Consider the following 27249-nt stretch of genomic DNA (forward strand, 5'->3'; position numbering starts at 1 on the left):
AGGCAGGACGGCAGGCAGGAAGGCATGCAAGAAGGCAGGAAGGCAGACAGGCAGGAAGGCAGGCAGGCAGGCAGGAAGGCACGCAAGAAGTCAGGCAGGAAGGCAGGCAGGAAGGCATGCAAGAAGGCAGAAAGGCAGACAGGCAGGAAGGCAGGCAGACAGGAAGGCAGACAGGCAGGAAGGCATACAGGCAGGAAGGAGAAGAGTCTTTAAAGGAGCTCCCTCACTGTGATGCAGTCCTGAGCTGTGAGTTCCATCCCTGCTCTTACTCTTCTCCCTCACTGAGAGAAGCAGGCCGGGCCAGTCAGTGTCCCACTTAGCAGGTTAAGTCGATGTTTAGCACAGTGGGCTACAGGGTTGAGACCACATCCAACCCACAGAAACGGACTGTGAGTAGGAGGAAAAGATGCTTGCTAGTTTACTTTAGCCACTGCAACAAGAAGGCAGGTTTCGATGCCACGTCATTGTGCCATCATACAATCATGCCATCTCTTGTTCTCTACGTCTCTCTCTGCACAGCACTTTCTCTCCCTATCTCTGTACTTATATCGCATTACAGTGTAGACTGCCTGAGCAGCATTTCTGCCCTCCCTATGGTGTCAAACACAATCATGTTCACCTCACCATACACACTGACAGAGAACCCTCAATAACACGTCTTTATTGCCCCCATGTGTGTGTATGTATGTGTGTGTATGTGTGTGTATGTATGTGTGTGTGTGTGTGTGTGTGTGTGTTTTAATGATCTGCCAGAAGCAAATATGTCTTGCCGCTGGAAGCTGTGAACTAAACTAATTATGACATCCCCTCTGTTCACTTCAATCCCAAACGTGTGAAATATTAATACAACTGCAGAGTACAAAGACACTCGCTTTCTCGTGATTATATTTCCCTCTCGTCATATTTCAGCGTTACGACTTTTTAAAACAAGCTTTGCAGTTTTGAGGAAGATTATTATAGTATAGAGAAGACAGATTGACTACTGATAGGCACCAGAAGAGGCTGGTGGCGGGAGTTATAGGAGGACAGGCTCACTGTAATGTCTGCAATGGAATTAATGGAATGGAGCCAAAGACATGGAACATATGGCGACTGCACGCTTGACTCCATTCCACTTATTCTATTCCAACCCTTACAATGAGCCCGTCCTCCTATGGATCCTCCCACCAGCCTCCACTGATAGGCACACTTCGGAAAAAAACGACAACACTACCTGCCACCCAGTTACTCCTAAAACTGAATCTTTCAACTAACGTTGAATGTAGAATCCAAGTCACTTTGCCGATTCAGTGTGAATAAGGTAACTTTGTAAGTGTTTCTCATGTTTCTTGTTGGCATTTATAATTATTGTGGCCATGAGAAAATCACTATTTACGTCAGAGTGAGTCACAAACACTTCACAGTCAGCCATTTGTGAATGCAGCCTATTTAAACTCCCCTCTTCCTGTCTTGTCTGTCTGATTCTCTACACCATGACTCAGCTAGGCTCTTTATTCCTACAATACATAATTTACTACATTTCAATTTGAATTATAATGTGTTTTTCACATTCTCTGATAGCATGAATGTAAACGAGAGAACAAAGGTTGCTAACGAGCGGCCAGCCAATTAGAAGACAGATTTATTGCTTTGACCTTTCAGTAAACACACCAGCCTGCCGAAGTACAATTTTTTTTAAATAAATAAATAACCAACGTGGAGTTTAGAGAATAGAAGCAGACAATATGTGTGGCAGAAATGGCAGCCTATTCCCTATGGTCCCTGGCACCCTATTCCCTATGGTCCCTGGCACCCTATTCCCTATGGTCCCTGGCACCCTATTCCCTATGGTCCCTGGCACCCTATTCCCTATGGTCCCTGGCACCCTATTCCCTATGGTCCCTGGCACCCTATTCCCTATGGTCCCTGGCACCCTATACCCTATGGTCCCTGGCACCCTATTCCCTATGGTCCCTGGCACCCTATTCCCTATGGTCCCTGGCACCCTATTCCCTATAGTCCCTGGCACCCTATACCCTATGGTCCCTGGCACCCTATACCCTATGGTCCCTGGCACCCTATTCCCTATAGTCCCTGGCACCCTATTCCCTATGGTCCCTGGCACCCTATACCCTATGGTCCCTGGCACCCTATTCCCTATGGTCCCTGGCACCCTATTCCCTATGGTCCCTGGCACCCTATACCCTATGGTCCCTGGCACCCTATACCCTATGGTCCCTGGCACCCTATTCCCTATGGTCCCTGGCACCCTATATCCTATGGTCCCTGGCACCCTATACCCTATGGTCCCTGGCACCCTATACCCTATGGTCCCTGGCACCCTATACCCTATGATCCCTGGCACCCTATACCCTATGGTCCCTGGCACCCTATTCCCTATAGTCCCTGGCACCCTATTCCCTATGGTCCCTGGCACCCTATACCCTATGGTCCCTGGCACCCTATTCCCTATAGTCCCTGGCACCCTATTCCCTATGGTCCCTGGCACCCTATACCCTATGGTCCCTGGCACCCTATTCCCTATGGTCCCTGGCACCCTATACCCTATGGTCCCTGGCACCCTATTCCCTATAGTCCCTGGCACCCTATTCCCTATGGTCCCTGGCACCCTATTCCCTATGGTCCCTGGCACCCTATACCCTATGTTCCCTGGCACCCTATTCCCTATGGTCCCTGGCACCCTATTCCCTATGGTCCCTGGTCAAACGTAGTGCACTATATAGAGTACAGAGATGCCATTTAGGGCTTAACCAATAGCCTATAAATGTCAGACTCCTCTTGACGTCATCTATAAGCCCAGATCCACTTTGATAATTAGATAATGCTTCCTCCAAGAGGATTTACACGATGAAGTAAACAATTAATTGATCAAATGAGAAGACTGTGATTTTTTTGTCTGAGCGGAGGCTCGGCGGCTACAGTCCCTGGCCGACTGTGACACTGGCTGAGTCCCAAATGGTAGCCTGATCACACAGGAAATAGGGAAATGGGTTGTAGGACATGTAAGAAATAGGCTGTCATTTGGCACACAGCCACTGTCTCTTCCTCAGAGAACCAGATACAAATGTCCCTCTCAAACCTTCCTATAAATCTTTCCCACTGGCTGCAGTCCACAAATGTGTATGGCTGGCTCTCTCTGGTCCCTCGACTCCACAGTGTGCTCCAGAGAGGAGAGAGCATCGTTGGGTACAATAGGGCCAGGACTCTCTAGCCTCTGGCCTACCTGTGATGACGGCCCAGCCAGTTGACTCTCTACCGCTGACATTGGTTCTATTTGGGTTGGGTGTTATGTGTTTCTGTCTGGGTGCCTCGCTGTGCAGCGCTGTGCAAAGTGTTGTGGTGTCTCTGGTCCCTTGTCTAGCTCCTGTGACGTGCTGCCTTTCTTTAGTCCTTGAGAGATGGATGAATCCATTATTTATGTTACCAGCCATAAATCTCAGAGTTGAAAGCCTAAAGTGAGCGACTCGTGCCACGTGGCTTCTCGCATTACCCCCTTATTCAACAGGTTGAATGATTCATTTAGGCTGCTGCTGCTGGGCCAGCCACTGGCAGAGGGGCACTGAACAGGAACACGCCTGGGGACGACTCTCTCCTGGGAGACGTGTGTGACGTGTGATGTGCGTGTGCGTGTGCGTGTGTGCGTGTGTGTGCGTGTGTACGTGTGCGTGTGTGTGTGTGTACGTGTGTGTACGTGTGCGTGTGTGTGTGTGTGTGTGTGTATGTACTAGCGAGTAAGATCACAGTCCTGTCGGGCCTTTGGTAAATGTCAAGACATTGGTAGTAGAGTATAATGACGTATGGAGAGGTGATGTCAGCAGGCAGAATCAGTAGAAATGTCTGTATATGTGTGTTTGAATCAAGGTAAGGTGTGCCTGATCCCATAGACTCCTCCGTTTGTTTGTGTTCATCCGGTGCATCTCGGGTCCTGCAGGGTAGAAATCCAGCACTGTGTAGTGATATATAGCACGGTGTACTGAGATGTAGCACTGTGTACTGAGATATAGCACTGTGTACTGAGATATAGCACTGTGTACTGAGATCCAGCACTGTGTAGTGATATATAGCACTGTGTAGTGATATATAGCACTGTGTAGTGAGATATAGCACTGTGTAGTGATATATAGCACTGTGTACTGAGATATAGCACTGTGTAGTGATATATAGCACTGTGTAGTGAGATATAGCACTGTGTAGTGAGATGTAGCATTGTGTAGTGATATATAGCACTGTGTACTGATATATAGCACTGTGCATTGATATATAGCACTGTGTACTGATATATAGCACTGTGTACTGATATATAGCACTGTGTAGTGATATATAGCACTGTGTACTGAGATATAGCAATGTGTACTGAGATCCAGCAATGTGTAGTGATATATAGCACTGTGTACTGAGAAAAAGCACTGTGTACTGATATATAGCACTGTGTACTGAGATCCAGCACTGTGTAGTGATATATAGCACTGTGTACTGAGATCCAGCACTGTGTAGTGATATATAGCACTGTGTACTGAGAAAAAGCACTGCGTACTGATATATTGCACTGTGTACTGAGAAAAAGGACTGCGTACTGATATATAGCACTGTGTACTGAGATCCAGCACTGTGTACTGAGATATCGCACTGTGTACTGATATATAACACTGTGTACTGAGAAAAAGCACTGTGTACTGATATATAGCACTGCGTACTGATATATAGCACTGTGTACTGAGATATAGCACTGTTACTGAGATATAGCACTGTGTACTGAGATCCAGCACTGTGTAGTGATATATAGCACTGTGTACTGAGAAAAAGCACTGCGTACTGATATATAGCGCTGTGTAGTGAGATCCAGCACTGTGTACTGAGATATAGCACTGTGTAGTGAGATCCATCACTGTGTAGTGATATCCTGCACTGTGTAGTGAGATCCAGCACTGTGTACTGATATATAGCACTGTGTACTGAGATCCAGCTCTGTGTACTGATATATAGCACTGTGTAGTGATGTATAGCACTGTGTACTGATATATAGCACTGTGTACTGAGATCCAGCACTGTGTACTGATATATAGCACTGCGTACTAAGATCCAGCACTGTGTACTGATATATAGCACTGTGTACTGATATATAGCACTGTGTACTGAGATCCAGCACTGTGTACTGATATATAGTACTGTGTACTAAGATCCAGCACTGTGTACTGATATATAGCACTGCGTACTGATATATAGCACTGTGTACTGAGATCCAGCACTGTGTAGTGATATATAGCACTGTGTAGTGATATATAGAACTGTGTACTGAGATCCAGCACTGTGTACTGATATATAGCACTGTGTACGGATATATGGCACTGTGTACTGATATATAACACTGTGTAGTGAGATCCAGCACTGTGTAGTGAGATCCAGCACTGTGTAGTGAGATCCAGCACTGTGTACTGATATATAGCACTGTGTACTGAGATCCAGCACTGTGTACTGAGATATAGCACTGTGTACTGATATATAGCACTGTGTAGTGATATATATCACTGTGTAGTGAGATCCAGCACTGTGTACTGAGATTCAGCACTGTGTACTGATATATAGCACTGTGTAGTGATGTATAGCACTGTGTAGTGATGTATAGCACTGTGTACTGATATATAGCACTGTGTACTAATATATAGCACTGTGTACTGAGATCCAGCACTGTGTACTGATATATAGCACTGTGTACTGATATATAGCACTGTGTACTGAGATCCAGCACTGTGTACTGATATATAGCACTGTGTACGGATATTTAGCACTGTGTACTGATATATAGCACTGTGTACTGATATATAGCACTGTGTACAGATATATAGCACTGTGTACTGATATATAGCACTGTGTACCACTGTCTGTCTTTCACTCAGATCACTCTGTCTAAATCAAGCCAACCATTAGTATGGACTCTATAATTAACATTGAGCTGGAACCACTACCAGAGACAATTGCTTGTCCTAGAATGGGGAGAGCTGGTTTATACTGTCACCTGGCAGAGACTTGGAGGACAGTTGACATATCCTCACAGGCGTGTATTACACACTTACATTACACAAGTATTCTCTGCCTTGGCTGAGACACACACTCCACAAACACACATACCTGCCTTCCCACACAAACACATTCTGTAAGCATTAGTTTGTGTTAACAGACCTGTTTCCCTTACGCTGCTATTCCCTGGTGTGCTGTGGGGCAGTCTGTGAGTCCATGTGGTGATATTAAATTGTTCAGTGATGAAACGGACACCTCTGCCACTGCTGCTGCCAAGCATTTTAATCATCCCCTTAATTACAGTTATTTACATCCTCTTACACTGCTTTACATGGACAGAGCTCCCTCCCTCCCTCCCTCCCTCCCTCCCTCCCTGTTAACTCAGCATAGCCAGGTCCCTACATCTGGAGAAATGTAACCACTCTCAGATTAATAGACAGAGCTATGGATGCATGGACTGACCATCCATGATATCAAAAGTATTGTTTTAACCATGTTATGAAGCTATAAAGTGTTTGTTTACATTTACAATGTTTACGAACATTGGAGTAAAACATTCTTATATTTTGGGTTCTGATGGAGTGGGACAGTTTAACTAAACTCATGAGGCATTTATCAATTATATTCTTCAAGAATCAATGGGTGTATATACACACCTCCGGTCAACAGTTCTAGAACACCTACTCATTCAAGGGTTTATCTTTATCTTTACGATCTTATACATTGTAGAATAATAGTGAAGACATCAACACAATGAAATAACACACATGGAATCATGTCGTAACCAAAAAAGTGTTAAACAGATCAAAATATATTTTAGATTTTAGATTCTTCAAAGTACTGTAGCCACCTCTTTGCCTTGATTACAGCTTTGCACACTCATTCTCTCAACAGCTTCATGAGGTAGTTACCTGGAATGCATTTCAATTAACACGTTGTACCTTGTTAAATGTGAATTTGTGGAATTTCTATCTTTCTTAATGCGTTTGAGCCAGTCAGTTGTGTTGTGACAAGGTAGGGATGGTATACAGAAGATAGCCCTATTTGGTAAAAGACCAAGTCCATATTATGGCAAGAACAGCTCAAATAAGCAAAGACAGTCCATCATTACTTTAAAACTTTTAAAGTTTCTTCAAGTGCAGTTGCAAAAATCATCAAGCGCTATGATGAAACTGGCTTTCATGAGTACCGTGACAGGAAAGGAAGACCCAGAGTTACCTCCGCTGCAGAGGGTAAGTTCATTAGAGTTACCAGCCTCAGAAATTGCAGCCCAAATAAATGCTTCACAGAGTTCAAGTAACAGACACATCTCAACAGCAACTGTTCAGGGAAGACTGCGTGAATCAGGCCTTCATGGTTGTATTGCTGCAAAGAAACCGCTAAAAGGACATCAATAAGACTTGATTGAGCCAATAAACATGAGCAATGGACATTAGACCAATGGAAATCTGTCCTTTGGTCTGATGAGTCCAAATCTGAGATCTGCCGAGTCTTTGTGAGACGCAGAGTAGGTGAACAGATGATCTCTGCATGTGTGGTTCCCACTGTGAAGCATGGAGGAGGAGGTGTGATGGTGTGGGGGTTGGTTCGCTGGTGACACTGCCAGTGATTTATTTAGAATTCAAGGCACACTTAACCTGCATGGCTACCACAGAATTCTGCAGCGATATGCCATCCCATCTGGTTTGGTCTTAGTGGGACTATCATTTGTTTTTTAACAGGACAATGAACAAAAACACACCTCCAGGCTATGTAAGGGCTATTTGACCAAGAAGGAGATTGATGGTGTTTTGCATCAGTTCACCTGGCCTCCACAATCACCCAACCTCAACCCATTTGAGATGGTTTGGGATAAATTGGACTGCAGAGTTAACGAAAAGCAGCCAACAAATGCTCAGCATATGTGGGAACTCCTCCAAGACTGTTGGAAAAGCGTTCCTTGTGAAGCTGGTTGAGAGAATGCCAAGAATGTTGGTCTGAGACAGAGTGCTGAGTGTCCCCTGGTCATCCAGAATAATCTGACTGGGGTTGGTCTGAGACAGAGTGGTGAGTGTACCCTGGTCATCCAGAATAATCTGACTGTGGTTGGTCTGAGACAGAGTGGTGAGTGTCCCCTGGTCATCCAGAATAATCTGACTGGGGTTGGTCTGAGACAGAGTGATGTTATCTACATGTGAGTATCCCCTGGGCGGAGTGGAGGCCTGAGACAGCTTTATCTCAGACCCTGGGCCTGCTCTGATCCCCCTTGGACCACTGACGCTACTATTGCTACTGCTGTTGCTATGGGTGAACTGATAAGCAGGGCATTAGCAGGGCATTAGCAGGGCTCACAGACCAACAGGCCAGACAGTCAAATAACTCAGTCAAAGAACCTGGAGGATGGGCAAAATCACCTCAATCACTGATCTTAGAGCAGGCGATAACATCTATTGGTCCATAGGAGGTCCAAATGTCACATACAGTGCCTTGCAAAAGTCTTCAACCCCTTTGGTGTTTTTTCAATTTGTTTCATTGCAACCTGTAATTTAAATGGATTTCTATTTGGATTTCATGTAATGGACATACACAAAATAGTCCAAATTGGTGAAGTGAAATGAAAAAAAGAACTTGTTTAAAAAAAAATATAAAAAACAGAAAAGTGGTGTGTGCGTATGTATTCACCCCCTTTGCTATGAAGCACCTAAATAAAATCTGGTGCAACCAATTACCTTCAGAAGTCACATAATTAGTTAACAAAAAGTCCACCTGTGTGTATTCTAAGTGTCACATGATCTGTCACATGATCTCAGTATATATACATCTGTTCTGAAAGGACCCAGAGTCTGCAACACCACTAAGCAAGCGGCACAATGAAGACCAAGGAGCTCTCCAAAAAGGTCAGGGACAAAGTTGTGGAGAAGTACAGATCAGGTTTGGGTTATAAAAAAATATCGGAAACCTGGAACATCCCACGGAGCACCATTAAATCTATTATTAAAAAATGTAAATAATATGACACCACAACAAACCTGCAAGAGAGGGCCACCCACCAAAACTCACCGACCAGGCAAGGTTGGCATTAATCAGAGAGGCGACAAAGAGACCAAAGATAACCCTGAAGGAGCTGCAAAGCTCCACAGTGGAGATTGGAGTATCTGTCCATAGGACCACTTTAAGCAGCAAACTCCACAGAGCTGGGCTTTATGGAAGAGTGGCCAGAAAAAAATAAACAAACATGTTTGGTGTTCGCCAAAAGGCATGTGGGAGACTCCCCAAACATATGGAAGAAGGTACTCTAGTCAGATGAGACTAAAATTGAGCTTTTTGGTCATCAAGGAAAACGCTATGTCTGGCACAAACCCAACACCTCTCATCTCGAGAAAACCATCCAGGATCATGCTGTGGGGATGTTTTTCATCGGCAGGGACTGGGAAACTGGTCAGAATTTAAGGAATGATGCGCTAAATACAGGGATATATCTACCAGAGATTTGAGACTGGGACAGAGGTTCACCTTCCAGCAGGACAATGACGCAACACTTGAGTGGTTGAAGGGGAAACATTTAAATATCTTGGAATGGCCTAGTCGAAGCCCAGACCTCAATCCAATTGAGAATCTGTGGTATGACTTAAAGATTGCTGTACATCAGTGGAACCCATCCAACATGAAGGAGCTGGAGCTGGAGCAGTTTTGCCTTGAAGAATGGGCAAAAATCCCAGTGGCTAGATGTGCCAAGCTTATAACATAATAACACATAATATATACACATAACACATTGTCTACACAAACATATCAGACTTCCACTCATTAACCCCCCCCCCCACATTACAACCATTGGCCGCTTCGTCCTAATGAGCAGCAGGCTGTAAATGCCACCCCCTCCAGGGTGGTGGATACCCTGGCTGCTCCTAGTCTTTCCTGGTCCCGGTTTTTCTCAGCACTGCCTTGTCCTATTGATAACGGATCATTTACTGGGGAGCACAAGAAGCAGCAGCCTCCTCCACCAGCCACCAGCCTCCTCTACCAGCCTCCTCCACCAGCCTCCTCCACCAGCCTCCTCCACCAGCCTTCTCCACCTGCCTCCTCCACCAGCCTCCTCCACCAGCCTCCTCCACCAGCCTCCTCCACCAGTCTCCTCTACCAGCCTCCTCCACCAGCCACCTCTACCAGCTTCCTCTACCAGCCACCTCTACCAGCCACCTCTACCAGCCTCCTCTACCAGCCTCCTCTACCAGCCTCCTTCACCAGCCTCCTCCACCAGCCTCCTCCACCAGCCTCCTCTACCAGCCTCCAAGCAGCAGCCTCCTACGTCCTAAAGATTGGTCCACTAATAATGCATCCACACAGACCTCCTCTGGATCCCTCTAATAGCCATAATTGGTTTCTCCCAGCAGAGAGGGGTCTTAAAGTGTAATCCATACTGGACAAGTGACTCACAATTAGACACTCTCATTGAACACACACACACACACACGCACACACACGCACACACTTGTGTTTAGCCCAAACATAGCGCTAAACAGAGAACACCATTCGTGTTCATGAGAGTCTCATCTTTCCATAGAAAGGAAAGTTTGAAAAAATATACAATACATTCATTACAGAATTCACAACACACTGTGTGTCATCACAGCAGCAAGACTTGTGACCTGTTGCCACAAGAACCAACCAGTGAAGAACCAACACCATTGTAAATACAACCCATATTTATTAGGGATGCACGATATATCGGTGAACATATCGTAATCGGCCGATATTAGCTAAAAATGCCAACATCGGTATCGGCCAATGTTTAGTTTAACGCCCCCAACACTGGTATTTAACCGATTTCAAAGCTACCTATAAAACATACAGTGGGTACATTACGTAATGACGCCACGAAAAAATGACCCCATTGTGAAATACCCCATTGTGAAATACCCCATTGTGAAATACCCCATTGTGAAATACCCCATTGTGCAATCACAGCAGCAAGATTTGTGCCCTGTTGCCATGAGAAAAGGTAAACCATACAAAACATATACATACAAACATCAACTACATCAAACCTGCCCAGACCCACACCACCATCTCCATCAACTACATCACACCTGCCCAGACCCACACCACCATCTCCATCAACTACATCATACCTGCCCAGACCCACACCACCATCTCCATCAACTACATCAAACCTGCCCAGACCCACACCACCATCTCCATCAACTACATCAAACCTGCCCAGACCCACACCACCATCTCCATCAACTACATCAAACCTGCCCAGACCCACACCACCATCTCCATCAACTACATCACACCTGCCCAGACCCACTAGCTCACACCCCCATCTCCATCAACTACATCACACCTGGCCAGACCCACACCACCATCTCCATCAACTACATCATACCTGCCCAGACCCACTAGCTCACACTACCACCCTCATCAACTACATCATACCTCCCCAGACCCACACCACCATCTCCTTCAACTACATCATACCTGCCCAGACCCACACCACCATCTCCTTCAACTACATCATACCTGCCCAGACCCACTAGCTCACACCACCATCTCCATCAACTACATCACACCTGGCCAAACCCACACCACCATCACCATAAACTACATCATACCTGCCCAGACCCATTAGCTCACACCACCATCTCCATCAACTACATCATACCTGCCCAGACCCACTAGCTCACACTACCACCTTCATCAACTACATCATACCTGCCCAGACCCACACCACCATCTCCTTCAACTACATCATACCTGCCCAGACCCACACCACCATCTCCATCAACTACATCACACCTGCCCAGACCCACACCACCATCTCCATCAACTACATCATACCTGCCCAGACCCACTAGCTCACACTACCACCTTCATCAACTACATCATACCTGCCCAGACCCACACCACCATCTCCTTCAACTACATCATACCTGCCCAGACCCACACCACCATCTCCTTCAACTACATCACACCTTCCCAGACCCACTAGCTCATACCACCATCTCCATCAACTACATCACACCTGGCCAGACCCACACCACCATCTCCATCAACTACATCATACCTGCCCAGACCCATTAGCTCACACCACCATCTCCATCAACTACATCATACCTGCCCAGACCCACTAGCTCACACTACCACCTTCATCAACTACATCATACCTGCCCAGACCCACTAGCCCACACCACCATCTCCTTCAACTACATCATACCTGCCCAGACCCACACCACCATCTCCTTCAACTACATCACACCTGCCCAGACCCACACCACCATCTCCATCAACTACATCATACCTGCCCAGACCCACTAGCTCACACCACCATCTCCATCAACTACATCACACCTGCCCAGACCCACACCACCATCTCCATCAACTACATCACACCTGCCCAGACCCACACCCCCATCTCCATCAACTACATCACACCTGCCCAAACCCACACCACCATCTCCATCAACTACATCATACCTGCCCAGACCCACACCGCCATCTCCATCAACTACATCATACCTGCCCAGACCCACACCACCATCTCCTTCAACTACATCATACCTGCCCAGACCCACTAGCTCACACCACCACCTCCATCAACTACATCATACCTGCCCAGACCCACTAGCTCACACCACCATCTCCATCAACTACATCATACCTGCCCAGACCCACACCCCCATCTCCATCACCCGCATCACTCAAATTGGCCACAAAATGTACTGTTAAATTCAAATAGTTTTTTGTTGATGTTGTTCTGCTTCTCACTTTTCCTTATTGTTATTACACTTGCGTTGGCAATGTAAACACATGTTTCCTATGCCAATAAAGTCCCTTTGAATTGAATTGATATAGAGAAATAGACCTCAGTGACCTACGGAGTTCATGGTTTATGTGAGGGGGAACCAACTGTGACGTTCATTTTAATCTCTCTGTTTCTTTACAGTGTTTTGTGGGTTCTATCAGTCGGTTCCTCCAACTAACCCCCTGATGAATCCTTCTGTAGATTTATAGGTTGCGTCATAAATGACATCCCATTCCCTATGTAGTGCATTACTTTTAAACAAGGCCCATAGAGTTTGGGTCAAAAGTAGTGCACTATGTAGGGTATAGGATGCCATTTGGGATTGAATCACAGAGAGGAGCCATGGCCCTTATAGCAACTCCCTGTGGACAGTAAAGTTAGGTATTACGGAGCGTATATTAGGTGTTTACTGCCTATGAAGCCCTGCTAGCAGCTCCCAGCCTGGGGACATACAGCTCAATCACTTTCATTAGAGACAGACAGGTAGATGCTACCGGGAGAGAGGGAAGGAGAGAGGGACAGGAGAGAGGGACAGGAGAGAGGGCTAGGAGATAGGGATAGGAGAGAGGGCTAGGAGATAGGGATAGGAGAGAGGGCTAGGAGATAGGGATAGGAGAGAGGGCTAGGAGATAGGGATAGGAGAGAGGGCTAGGAGATAGGGATAGGAGAGAGGGCTAGGAGATGAGGGCTAGGAGATAGGGACAGGAGAGAGGGCTAGGAGAGGGGGCTAGGAGATAGGGATAGGAGAGAGGGCTAGGAGATAGGGATAGGAGAGAGGGCTAGGAGATAGGGACAGGAGAGAGGGCTAGGAGAGAGGGACAGGAGAGAGGGCTAGGAGATAGGGATAGGAGAGAGGGCTAGGAGATAGGGATAGAAGAGGGGGACAGGAGAGAGGGATAAGAGAGAGGGCTAGGAGAGAGGGCTAGGAGAGGGACAGGAGAGGGGGACAGGAGAGAGGGACAGGAGAGAGGGCTAAGCCGACTATATAGTGCACTACGTTTCACCTCCTATTCCCTATATAGTGCACTACGTTTCGCCTCCTATTCCCTATATAGTGCACTAGATTTGGCCTCCTATTCCCTATGTAGTGCACTATTGTAATGCCCAACGCAGGAGATGAGAAGCAGGTACAGGAAGGGAACCCTTTAATATAGACATGCATGCAACAGAACTGGAACATAACATAAACACGACACAACAAACAAAGCTGCTACAGGGAACAACACAGAGGAACATACACGTACACAGGGGAAATCAGCACAGTGAGGGAGTCCAGGTGAGTCCACTGAGCACAGCTGCTCTTAATGATGGTAACAGGTGCGCATGATGACGGGTAGCCTGGCGCCCTCGAGCACCAGGGAGGGGGAGCAGGGAGCAGGCATGACACCTATTCCCAATATAGTGCACACGTTTTGGCCACCTATTCCTTATGTGGTGCACTACTTTTGGCCACCTATTCCCTATATAGGGCACTAGATTTGGCCACCTATTCCCTATATCTTCCACTACTTTGTGTCTCCTATTCCCTCTCTATATATTGACCCTTTTGACCTAGTGTACTAGGGTCCATTTCAGATTCATTCTTAGTGTATGGGAGAGGGTTGTGTTGATGAAAACGGTCCCTCAGAGGTAAAGCCACCTCCTCCCTGGCAGAGTATCTTCCTCTTGTCTCTCCTTCTCTCCTCTCTTCATCCTACCTCCAGCCTCGCCTCGCCTCTTCTCTTCTCCTGTTATCTTCTCTTCTCCTCTCCTCTGCCTCTTATCCTCTCCTGTTATCTTCTCTTCTCCTCTCCTCTGCCTCTTCTCCTCTCCTGTTATCTTCTCTTCTCCTCTCCTCTGCCTCTTCTCCTCTCCTGTTATCTTCTCTTCTCCTCTCCTCTGCCTCTTCTCCTCTCCTGTTATCTTCTCTTCTCCTCTCCTCTGCCTCTTCTCCTCTCTTCATCCAACCTCTCGCCTCTCCTCTCCTCTCCTCTTCTCCTCTCCTCTCCTCTCCTCTCCTCTCCTCTCCTCTCCTCTCCTCTCCTCTCCTCTCTTCTCGCCTCGCCTCGCCTCGCCTCTCCTCTCTTCTCCTCTCTTCTCCTCTCTTATCTTCTCCTCTCATCTTCTCTTCTTCTCCTTTCCTCACCTCTCCTCTGCCTCTTCTCCTCTACTTTCCTCCTCCTGCCTATTTTCCTCTCCTCCTCCTGCCTCCTCCTCCTGCTTCCTCTCCTACCCTCTCTGCCTCTTCAACTCTCTTTTCCTCTCCTTTACTCCTGCCTCCTCTCCTCTGGCTCTACAGAGGATCATAGCACTACTGATCTCTAGAGACAGGTCCTGTTCTGCTTCCTGCTGCGCCAGCCATAACCCTGCCCACTGGTCCTCAAACACACACACACGCACCACGCGAATAGAAACAAATGCAAGCGCACACACAAACATACAAGTCATCACACACACACACACACACACACAGACCTGTCCAAGTCTTCATAAATCAGAAGCTGCTGCCATTAGTGTGGTGCTTCCTCAGCAGCCAAGCTGTGTCACTACAGCCACAGCCACTGTCATGACTCCACTCCCATCCACACCATAACAGAGAAGGGGGGTCAAGGGGAGGAAGCAAGGGAAGCAGCCGTCCACACAGTAACAGAGAAGGGGGGTCAAGGGAAGGAAGCAAGGGAAGCAGCCATCCACACAGTAACAGAGAAGGGGGGTCAAGGGAAGGAAGCAAGGGAAGCAGCCATCCACACAGTAACAGAGAAGGGGGGTCAAGGGAAGGAAGCAAGGGAAGCAACCATCCACACAGTAACAGAGAAGGGGGTGTCAGGAGTGGGAAACAGAAATCCACGTTGTTTTCATTCCTTTAGGCTGTGGTTATGTTCACCAGCTGGATTGGATCCTCATTCCTCACACACACAGATACCCATATACTGTAGAAACACAAACAGTGGCCTTTATTTACACAGAAGCTCTCTCTCTCTCTCTCTCCCTTTCACTGTCGTCACAACACACAGACACACGCAAACAACACACACTCACACCTCCAGCCATCTCCCAGTGCTGCTGAGAGAGCCGTGACACCGGGACTAATAGGTGTGTGGTGTAACGGAGCTCCTGGCTGCTCTCTGTAGGAGGAGGACGAGATGCTAAATCATCCCTGCTTTGCTTACCGGGAACACACTCATCCATTTCCCCACTATGAAATCTCCTGCCAACAGACCTACGGCAGGCTCACTTCACCTAAAGACGGATCATCAAAGTCAGGGCTTTACGTTGAAAACTATGAATCTGAGAGATAGATTCCAATACAGAACCAGCTTCAGTAAAAAGGATATTTGAAATAACATTATCATAAGATGTTTGAATGTCTTTATTTGACATTACTGACATGTATTACACAGACTCTCCTGAGGGACAGTACAGTACTGCACTTGCTTGGCTCTGGAGTCTGTGTGGGCTTTCTGGTTTGTGTCTCCTGACCGCTTCCCACAGGGAGGAATTCTCACATTGTAACATGGTAGTTTAGGGAACCGCTCAGCTCTTTCCCCTCCGACTGAGCCGTGCGGGCCAAAGAGCTTCATTCAGAGCCAGGAGACAACAGACAGCGGGGTTGAAGAGAGAGGGACAGCCCCCTCCAAACTGACAGAGAACTGAATAAATCACCACAGAGCCATTCCCTATATGGGTGAATACCGAGTAATACAGTATATAGTACAGTGACCAGGATGGTCTACTCACCTGACTGTAGGCATGACTGTAGGTATGACTGTAGGTATGACTGTAGGTATGAATGTAGGCATGACTGTAGGTATGACTGTAGTCATGACTGTAGGTATGACTGTAGGTACAGTATGAATGTAGGTATGAATGTAGGTACCATATGACTGTATGTATGACTGTAGGTATGACTGTAGGTATGACTGTAGGTATGACTGTAGGTACAGTATGAATGTAGGTATGAATGTAGGTACCATATGACTGTATGTATGACTGTAGGTATGACTGTAGGTACCGTATGACTGTATGTATGACTGTAGGTATGACTGTAGGTATGACTGTAGGTATGACTGTAGGTACAGTATGAATGTAGGTATGAATGTAGGTACCATATGACTGTATGTATGACTGTAGGTATGACTGTAGGTACCATATGACTGTAGGTATGACTGTAGGTATGACTTAAGGTATGACTGTATGTATGACTGTAGGTATGACTGTAGGTATGACTGTAGGTACCGTATGACTGTATGTATGACTGTAGGTATGACTGTAGGTACCATATGACTGTAGGTATGACTGTAGGTATGACTGTAGGTATGACTGTAGGTACAGTATGAATGTAGGTATGAATGTAGGTACCATATGACTGTAGGTATGACTGTAGGTATGACTGAAGGTATAACTGTATGTATGACTGTAGGTATGACTGTAGGTACCATATGACTGTAGGTATGACTGTAGGTACCGTATGACTGTATGTATGACTGTAGGTATGACTGTAGGTACCATATGACTGTAGGTATGACTGTAGGTATGACTGTAGGTATGACTGAAGGTATGACTGAAGGTATGACTGTAGGTATGCCTGTAGGTATGACCGTAGGTATGACTGTAGGCATGACTGAAGGTATGACTGTAGGTATGACTGTATGTGTGGTCTAGACAGTGTGATCCTCCCTTTGTGGAAGACAGAGAACAGAGCAGGTAGCTGGTGCTGCTGCTGACTGAGATATTGTAAGAAGGTCCTGACGTGCGTTCAGACAGGATGACTTTGAAGAGGGCTGGGAGCTATGGACAGCACACGAGAGAGAGGAACAGACCAGGAGAAAGGCAGTTGACCAAGACGTGTCTGCTTTTATGCAACTCTCTCTCCACACAATACAGACTACAGTCATACGGTACCTACAGTCATACCTACAGTCATACTTTCTCCCGGTCTGTTCCTCTCTCAACCCTCTCTCTCTCTCTCCACACAATACAGACTACAGTCATACGGTACCTACAGTCAGATGTTCCTCTCTCAACCCCCTCTCTCTCTCTCTCTCCACACAATACAGACTACAGTCATATGGTACCTACAGTCAGATGTTCCTCTCTCAACCCTCTCTCTCTCTCTCCACACAATACAGACTACAGTCATATGGTACCTACAGTCAGATGTTCCTCTCTCAACCCTCTCTCTCTCTCACTCCACACAATACAGACTACAGTCATATGGTACCTACAGTCAGATGTTCCTTTCTCAACCCTCTCTCTCTCTCTCTCTCCACACAATACAGACTACAGTCATATGGTACCTACAGTCAGATGTTCCTCTCTCAACCCTCTCTCTCTCTCTCTCCACACAATACAGACTACAGTCATATGGTACCTACAGTCAGATGTTCCTCTCTCAACCCTCTCTCTCTCTCTCCACACAATACAGACTACAGTCATATGGTACCTACAGTCAGATGTTCCTCTCTCAACCCTCTCTCTCTCTCTCTCCACACAATACAGACTACAGTCATATGGTACCTACAGTCAGATGTTCCTCTCTCAACCCTCTCTCTCTCTCTCTCTCCACACAATACAGACTACAGTCATATGGTACCTACAGTCAGATGTTCCTCTCTCAACCCTCTCTCTCTCTCTCTCCACACAATACAGACTACAGTCATATGGTACCTACAGTCAGATGTTCCTCTCTCAACCCTCTCTCTCTCTCTCTCCACACAATACAGACTACAGTCATATGGTACCTACAGTCAGATGTTCCTCTCTCAACCCTCTCTCTCTCTCTCTCCACACAATACAGACTACAGTCATATGGTACCTACAGTCAGATGTTCCTCTCTCAACCCTCTCTCTCTCTCTCCACACAATACAGACTACAGTCATATGGTACCTACAGTCAGATGTTCCTCTCTCAACCCTCTCTCTCTCTCTCCACACAATACAGACTACAGTCATATGGTACCTACAGTCAGATGTTCCTCTCTCAACCCTCTCTCTCTCTCTCTCTCCACACAATACAGACTACAGTCATATGGTACCTACAGTCAGATGTTCCTCTCTCAACCCTCTCTCTCTCTCTCTCTCCACACAATACAGACTACAGTCATATGGTACCTACAGTCAGATGTTCCTCTCTCAACCCTCTCTCTCTCTCTCTCCACACAATACAGACTACAGTCATACGGTACCTACAGTCAGATGTTCCTCTCTCAACCCTCTCTCTCTCTCTCTCTCCACACAATACAGACTACAGTCATACGGTACCTACAGTCAGATGTTCCTCTCTCAACCCTCTCTCTCTCTCTCCACACAATACAGACTTGTAGTTAATTACAGTTACATGTCTTCCACTTATCATTCCATTGTTTCATCCTTATCCCCTGTTTCACTCAGTCTCCCTCATCAACTCAGTCTCCATCAGTCTCCCTCAAACTCTCATTCTCTTGTAGTCTCCATCAGTCTCACTCAGTCTCACTCAATCTCCTTCCATCTCCCTTATCCCCTCATTCTCTTTTAGTCTCCCTCAGTCTCCTTAAGTCTCTCAGTCTCACTCAGTCTCCTTCAGTTTCCCTTCTACCCTCAGTCTCCCTCCGTCTCAAACATCCCCTCAGTCTCCTTCAGTCTCCATCAGTCTCCCTCACCCCCCCCCCCCATTCTCTTTTAGTCTCCCTCAGTCTCCATCAGTCTCTCTCAAACCCTCATTCGCTTTTAGTCTCCCTTAGTCTCTTTCAGTCTCCCTCAGTCTCTTGTAGTCTCCCTGCGTCTTTCAGTCTCCTTCAGTCTCCTTTAGTCTCCCTGCGTCTCCTTCAGTCTCCTTCAGTCTCCCTGCGTCTCCTTCAGTCTCCTTCAGTCTCGCTGCGTCTCCTTCAGTCTCCTTCAGTCTCCCTGCGTCTCCTTGAGTCTCCCTCAGTCTCCCTCAGTCTCCCTGCGTCTCCTTCAGTCTCCTTCAGTCTCCCTCAGTCTCCTTCAGTCTGCATCACATCATCAGCCTCCTTCAACATGCATCACATCTTGCACTTGACTGATTTCATGATGTTCTGAAACCTTTCCCTCTCTGTGCTTTAGGCGAACATAAGTCTCTCATATTTAACATCCTGGTTTTGGAATGGTTTCTCTCTCCTCTCTATCTATCTGTGTTTTAACAGCTGAGGGCTGATTTTCCTTTGCGGTGGACTGAGCAGTGTAAGTATCTATGCCGTGCCAGTATACTGTCAGCTCCTTTCGTTACGCCTCCCTCCCTCCACTCCACAGACATCAACTACATCTACAGGGACTCCAGAAATAAGCTGAATATGTCTTAGGGGACATGATGAGTCGGCACTTTCTGCTCGGAGTTCAGCACTTAATGGAGGGAGCAGTGTAGAGAGGGAGAGACACAGAGAGAGAGTGAGACAGAGACAGACAGACAGAGAGAGAGACAGAGATACAGAGACAGAGAGACAGAGTGAGAAACAGAGAGAGAGAGAGAGACAGAGACAGAGAGAGAGACAGAGATACAAAGAGACAGAGAGTGAGAAACAGAGAGAGAGAGAGGCAGAGAGAGAGAGAGAGACTGAGACAGACAGACAGAGAGAGAGACAGAGATGCAGAGACAGAGAGACAGAGTGAGAAACAGAGAGAGAGAGAGACAGAGACAGAGAGAGAGACAGAGATACAAAGAGACAGAGAGTGAGAAACAGAGAGAGAGAGAGAGAGAGAAAGGAGAGAGAGAGAGCGAGAGAGGGAGAGAGACAGAGACAGAGAGAGAGAGAGAGAGATACAGAGAGACAGCGAGAGAAACAGAGAGAGAGAGAGAGACAGACAGACAGAGAGAGAAAGACAGAGAGAGAGAAACAGAGAGAGAGGGAGAGAGAGAGAGAGAGAGAGAGAGAGAGAGAGAGAGAGAGAATTGTTTGAGTCAGAGAAAGAGGAAGACTCTAAAACCTCTGTGTCTCATCTCCTGGGAGCAGCAATATGACTGTCAGATACCTGAGGGCTATTTTTGTTCCCTCTCCCCCACTTGCTGGCTCATTACTGGGCCTGAGCTCTGCCAGAACTGGCCTGTCTCATGGAGAAGGGAAGAGGGAGGAAGCGAGGAGCTCCTGCCCAGCAAACCAGGAACATTCCCAGAACTTTAGCTAAGTACTAGTTAGGGTTTTATCTAACATTAGGATAATTGACCACATTTGACTGAAAACCCAGAAGGACACAGCTATCCCCTGGTGTAAGAGGGTAAATGATCTCGCTGAAAACCTGAAGATCGCAGGTTCAGTCCCACATATTCTTTAACCATCTTTCTTTAGATATATATATATATAATTTTTAACTGAGGTTTGAGACGCTTGATGTGGTACCCCCTGGATTGGTTTTCAAGACCTGAACAAGCAAAAGTGATCCTAGATCAGCAGTCATAGTCTTGGATACCCAGACGTACGCAGCACATGAAGAGGATAGGTAAAGTGACTGTGAATAACCCAGTATGGGTTAGTTACGTCTAAGAAGGTTAAAAAGGAAGCATGGATTCTCTGATTGACCATAATGCCAAAGAAGATGTAAAAGAGCTTCCCTGGAGGTGTGGAGGTTAAAAGCCCTACCTGGGGAACCACAAATTGCAGGTTGAAACCCCATATGTGCAGATTGTCATCATATTCAAGTGTTAAAAAATATATATATAGTTGTGTTTGTGTGATTAAATGCTGCTAAAATGCCCTATGAATTAAATGAAAATGTGTCTCTATCTCACCTGCAATACAGTCCTCAAATGCAAATTGCCATTAAATCTGGAGAGAAACATAACGGGGATACATTCTAATCTCATTTCTTCTGTGTTTTAGTAGCTTATTTAATTCTTACAACATTTCAGGAATGTCCTCTGCAACCTAACTTAAACATGGTATGAATGTCATCACAACCTAACTTAAACATGGTATGAATGTCATCACAACCTAACTTAAACATGGTATGAATGTCATCACAACCTAACTTAAACATGGTATGAATGTCATCACAACCTAACTTTAAACATGGTATGAATGTCATCACAACCTAACTTAAACATGGTATGAATGTCATCACAACTTAGCATTTTTTTTGTTTTTGTAACCTATATCTTGTAATGTACCCACACAGTTCCCACAACCTAAATAAATAAGAATGAAATATTCTGGGAACCTTTAATCCTTGGTCCGCCACTATGTTTAACATCATGGAAAAAGCCCTTAATGATATTTTTTCAACTTGAAATGTTATGACTTTTCCTAGAGTGACCCCAACATTAGAAAAAGTGAAATATTGCCTTTGTTCATATTTCCATGAAACCTGTACACCACCAGGGAACAAAGATTGTCTTAGGGTAATTTTTAACCCGGCAGTTATAAAATAATTTACACACCACAAAAACCACAAAGACACACACACACACACACACACAATGAGAAATTGAGATGATGTGTGCTACTGATTGAACTCAGCCAGCAGCTCCTGAAGAGGAAGATAACCATGGCTGGCACAGTTAGAAAGAACAAGCCCGAGCTCCCTCCTGCACTCTTCTCAACAAGGGGGAGAGAGGCCTTCTCATCAAAGTTTGCCTCCACCCCCACCACCACTCTAGTTTCTTACCTCCCAAAGAGGAACAAGAATGTGGTCCTCCTGGGCACACTGCACAAAATGGCTAAGATCAGTGATCGTGAGGACAGGAAGCCAGCCATCATCCTGGACTACAACCACAACAAGGAGGTGTGGACAACCTGGACAAGATGATTTGAACTTACAGCTGCAAGAGGATGACTGCCCGCTGGCCCCTGGTCATCTTCCATAACATCATTGATGTGTCCTCATACAATGCCTTCGTGATATGGAACAAGTTCAACCCTACCTTAATGCCTGATAAGCAGAACAAGAGGAGGGTGTTCCTAGAGCAGCTGGGAAAGCCACTTGTAACCCCACACATTCAAAGAAGGGAGGGCCTCCCCCGCACAGCAGACTTTGCAGCGCTTTTGAAAGCTGTTCAGGTTACAGTTCATATAAGGAAATCAGTCAATTTAAATAAATAAATTAGGCCCTAATCTATGGATTTCACATGACTGGGAATACAGATATGTATCTGTTTGTCAGAAATACATATATTTTTTTAAAGGTAGTGGATCAGAAAACCAGTCCGTATTTGGTGTGACCACCATTGCCTCATGCGGCATGACACATCTCCTTCGCATAGAGTTGATCAGGCTGTTGATTGTGGCCTGCGAGAACTGGAACACTCTCATCCTGAACATGCTCAATGGTTGACATGTCTGATGAGTATGCAGGTGGATGAATAGAACGACAACGGGCCTCAGGATCTCATCACGGTATCTCTGTGCATTCAAACTGCCATCGATAAAATGCAATTGTGTTTGTTGTCCATAGCTTATGCCTGCCCATACCATAACCCAACCACCACCATGGGGCTCTCTGTTTACAACGATGACATAAGCAAACTGCTCGCCCACACGACGCCATCTGCCATCTGTACCGGTCTGCCATCTGACCGGTACAGTTGGAACCGGGATTAATCCGTGAAGAGCACACTCAAAGCCAGTGGCCATTAAAGGTGAGCAATTTTCCACTGAAATCCACTGAAATTGGTTACAATGCAGAAACGTAGTCAGGTCAAGGCTGTGGTGAGGACGACCAGCACGCCGATGAGCTTCCCTGGGACGGTTTATGACACTTTGTGCCAAAATTAATTGGTTGCAGAAATTCTTTGGTAGTGTAAAGCCACAGTTTCATCAGCTGTCCAGGTGAAGAACCCAGACGTGGACATCCAAGGCTGGCGTGGTTACACGTGGTCTGCAGTTATGAGGCTGGTTGGAAGTACTGCCAAATTCGACGATGGAGGCGGCTTATGGTAGAGAAATGAACATTCACTTATCTGGCAACAGCTCTGGTGGACATTCCTGCAGTCAGAATGCCAAATGCACGCTCCTTCAAAACTTGAGACACCTGTGGCATTGTATTGTGTGACAAAACTGCACATTTTGGAGTGGCCTTTTATTGTCCCCAGCACAAGGTGCACCTGTGCAATGATCATGCTGTTTATTCAGCTTCTTGATACACCACACCTGTCAGGTGGATGGATTATCTTGGAAAAGGAGAAATTCTTACTAACAGGGATGAAAACATTTTTGAGAAATAAGCTTTTTTGCATATGTAACATTTCTGGGCTCTTTAATTTCAGCTCAAACACTTTACATGATGCATTTATATTTTTGTTCAGTATAAATGTTGTAATAACTTTAAAAAAACATTTGTTCAGTAATAGAAACATTGTAATAATCAGCACAAGTGGACAGGTTTTGAGCTTTGGGATCATATCTCTTGAAATGTACACACAATGTTCCCACAACCTAATGTAATATTCTGGGAACCTTTAAAGAACAGACACAATGTTCCCACAACCTAATGAAACATTCTGGGAACCTTTAAAGAACAGACACAATGTTCCCACAACCTAATGAAACATTCTGGGAACCTTTAAAGAACAGACACAATGTTCTTGGAACATTCTTGTAGGAACGTTCTTGTAACATCAGGTGAATGTTTTTGCACCCTAAAAGAATCATTGTAGAATCATCCACACAACTGCACAGTTTATGAGTTTTTGGGAAGATATCTTTTGTGATGTCTCCACAATGTTCCCACAATCTAATGAAACATTCTGGGGAACCTTTAAAGAACAGATTTAATGTGTTCTAGGAACATTCTTGTAACATCATGCAAAGGTTTTATAAAAGCATTCTATGATCTTCACCACGACTGGACAGTTTTTGTGTTATGAGAACATTTTCCGCGACCTAATGGATGTTCTGGGAACTTTCACAGAACCAATTTTGGTTAGCTGGGTGATCTGTCTTTGGGATGTCACTGCCAATTGATGGGAAGGAAATAGAAACCATACACTGGTGTTATACCACTGACTCACTTTGAGACTCAGAGATTGGGGTGGGGGCACAGCAAGAAATAGGAAATGCTTCTTTCTTCTTGTTCTGAGGAGAGTACAGAATGTGCGTCACACAGGGGAAGAAATCATGCGTTTGTGACAGTTTTCAAATAGATATAATAAGGTCTGGAAAAGCACCCATTTCCAGGCAGAGTTAGAACTACAAATCACTACTGCTCTGGCCATGGCTTGTCCATGTGGGCGTGTCCATGTAGGCGTGCCCATGTAGGGAGACAGCATAATGGTTGGAGGGGTGGAGTCTCAAGGAACTGCACCTTATATACAGTGCATTCAGAAAGTACTCAGAACTCCTTTACTTTTTTTTCGCTTTGTCATTATGGGGCATTGTGATGTCATTATGGGGCATTGTGATGTCATTATGGGGCATTGTGATGTCATTATGGGGCATTGTGATGTCATTATGGGGCATTGTGTGTAGATTGATGAGGGGGAAAAAGTATTTAATCAATTATAGAATTACAAAATGTGGAAAAAGTCAAGGGGTCTGAATATTTTCCAAATGCACAGGCTTTCTGCCTGTTGGCTGGTCTCTGTAGCTAGGGGACTATAGACAAGGACATACGAATAACTTGACTGTATGCCTCTACTGTTGACCAACTCCGTGGCCGTGTGGTTAGGGTGCCTGCCCTGAGATTGGACGGTTGTGAGATTTATCCCCGGCTGAGTCATATCAAAGACTCTAAAAATGGGTCCCTGATGCGCCTGTGCTTGGCACTCAGCATTAAGGTGATAGATTGGGGATAAGGCCCTGTGATAGACTAGTGTCCTGTCCAGGGGGTGGGGTTCATGACACAGAAGATAGACTCCTGCCCTATGAGCAGGCTACTTACCTGTGTCTACTGTGACAACAATTCTATCTATGAATGTAAGTAGAGCCAAGTTGCCAGGCTGTGCCCTCGAGGTGAAATCTGTGCTGAGGAGCACGAAGACACACATGCAGGCCCGAATGCAGAGAGACAGAAACACACACACCCTCCATCTGTATCTAGTCTCCTCTAACTCTCGAGCTCCCTCTCTGCTGTCAAACACATGGTACTACTACATCAAAGGCCTCTCAACCCAAAAGTGCTCGTTCTACTGTGAAAGGAGAGATCCTCAGGCGTGACTTCTCTATTGGTAGTTTCCACCCTGAGGTGTAAAGTGTGCTGTAGGAGAGTAACAGAAAATGGAGTGGCTCTAGAGAAGTAGCGGGCTCTGCTCTAATCTCAGCGTGACCAACCCACCCAAGTGGAGCAGTGGGGCACACAGCTGACAGAATGACACTGGCTTTGAGCCCCTGTGACAGACAGGGCCACCACTGGCTCTGAGCCACTGTGACAGACAGGGCCACCACTGGCTCTGAGCCCTTGTGACAGACAGGGCCACTGCTGGCTCTGTGTAAGTGTGTATGTGTGTTAACGTGTGTGTGTGTGAACAAATGCCTTCTGGTGCCAGAGGTACCATGTTCAAGCACTGCCACCACCTCAAGTGTGTGTGTTTGTTTGAATGGGGTGGGGTTGGGGGGGTGGGGTTGGGGGACCAATTGTATTGGTCACACGCAGATGTTAATGCCAGTGTAGCAAAATGCTTGTGCTTCTAGTTCCAACAGTGCAGAAATATCTAACAAGTAATCTAACAATTCCACAACAACTATCTAATACACACAAATCTAAAGGGATGAATGAGAATATGTACATATAAATATATGGATGAGAGATGGCCGAGCGGCATAGACAAGGTGCAGTAGATGGTACAAAATACAGCATGTACATGAGATATGAGTAATGTAAGATATGTAAACATTATTGAAGTGGCATTATTTAAAGTGGCGTTGTTTAAAGTGACTAGTGATCCATTTATTACAGTGTCCAGTGATTGTGTCTGTAACGATCCCCTTCCTGTGAATGACTGGACCAAAGCGCAGCGTGGCACGTGTTCATGATATTTTATTAAATCAGAACACTAGAACAAAAATAACAAAAGAGGAAAATGAACAGTTCTGTAAGGAAACTAAACTATACAGAAAACAACTACCCACAAAAACCCTGTGGGAATAAAGTTACCTAAATATGGTTCCCAATCAGAGACAACGATGGACAGCTGTCCCTGATTGATAAACATACCCTGCCAAAACAAAGAAATACAAAAACATAGAAAAAGGAACATAGAATGCCCACCCAAATCACACCCTGACAAAACCAAAATAGAGACATAAAACGCTCTAAGGTCAGGGCGTGACAGGGTCTCAAAACAGTTTATACATGTGATATTAGTAATGTAAGATATGTAGACATAATTAAAGTGGCATTATTTAGAGTGGCATTGCTTAAAGTGACTAGTGATCCATTTATTAAAGTGTCCAGTGATTGGGTGTCAATGTGGGCAGCAGCCTCTCTGAGTTAGTGGTGGCTGTTTAGCAGTCTGATGGCCTTGAGATAGAAGCTGTTTCTCAATCTCTCTGTCCCAGCTTTGATGAACCTGTACTGACCTCGCCTTCTAGATGATAACGGTGTGA

At 45.8% G+C, this 27249-nt stretch overlaps 1 protein-coding gene across 4 annotated transcripts in view; it reads right to left on the reverse strand.

Annotated features, from left to right (window-relative positions):
- The window catches only part of LOC110491155 (extracellular sulfatase Sulf-2), a 267272-nt gene that overhangs the window by 135428 nt on the left and 104595 nt on the right, over positions 1-27249 (reverse strand). The window lies entirely within an intron of this gene.

Source organism: Oncorhynchus mykiss, chromosome 16, assembly GCF_013265735.2.
Source record: "Oncorhynchus mykiss isolate Arlee chromosome 16, USDA_OmykA_1.1, whole genome shotgun sequence".
Lineage (NCBI taxonomy): Eukaryota > Metazoa > Chordata > Actinopteri > Salmoniformes > Salmonidae > Oncorhynchus > Oncorhynchus mykiss.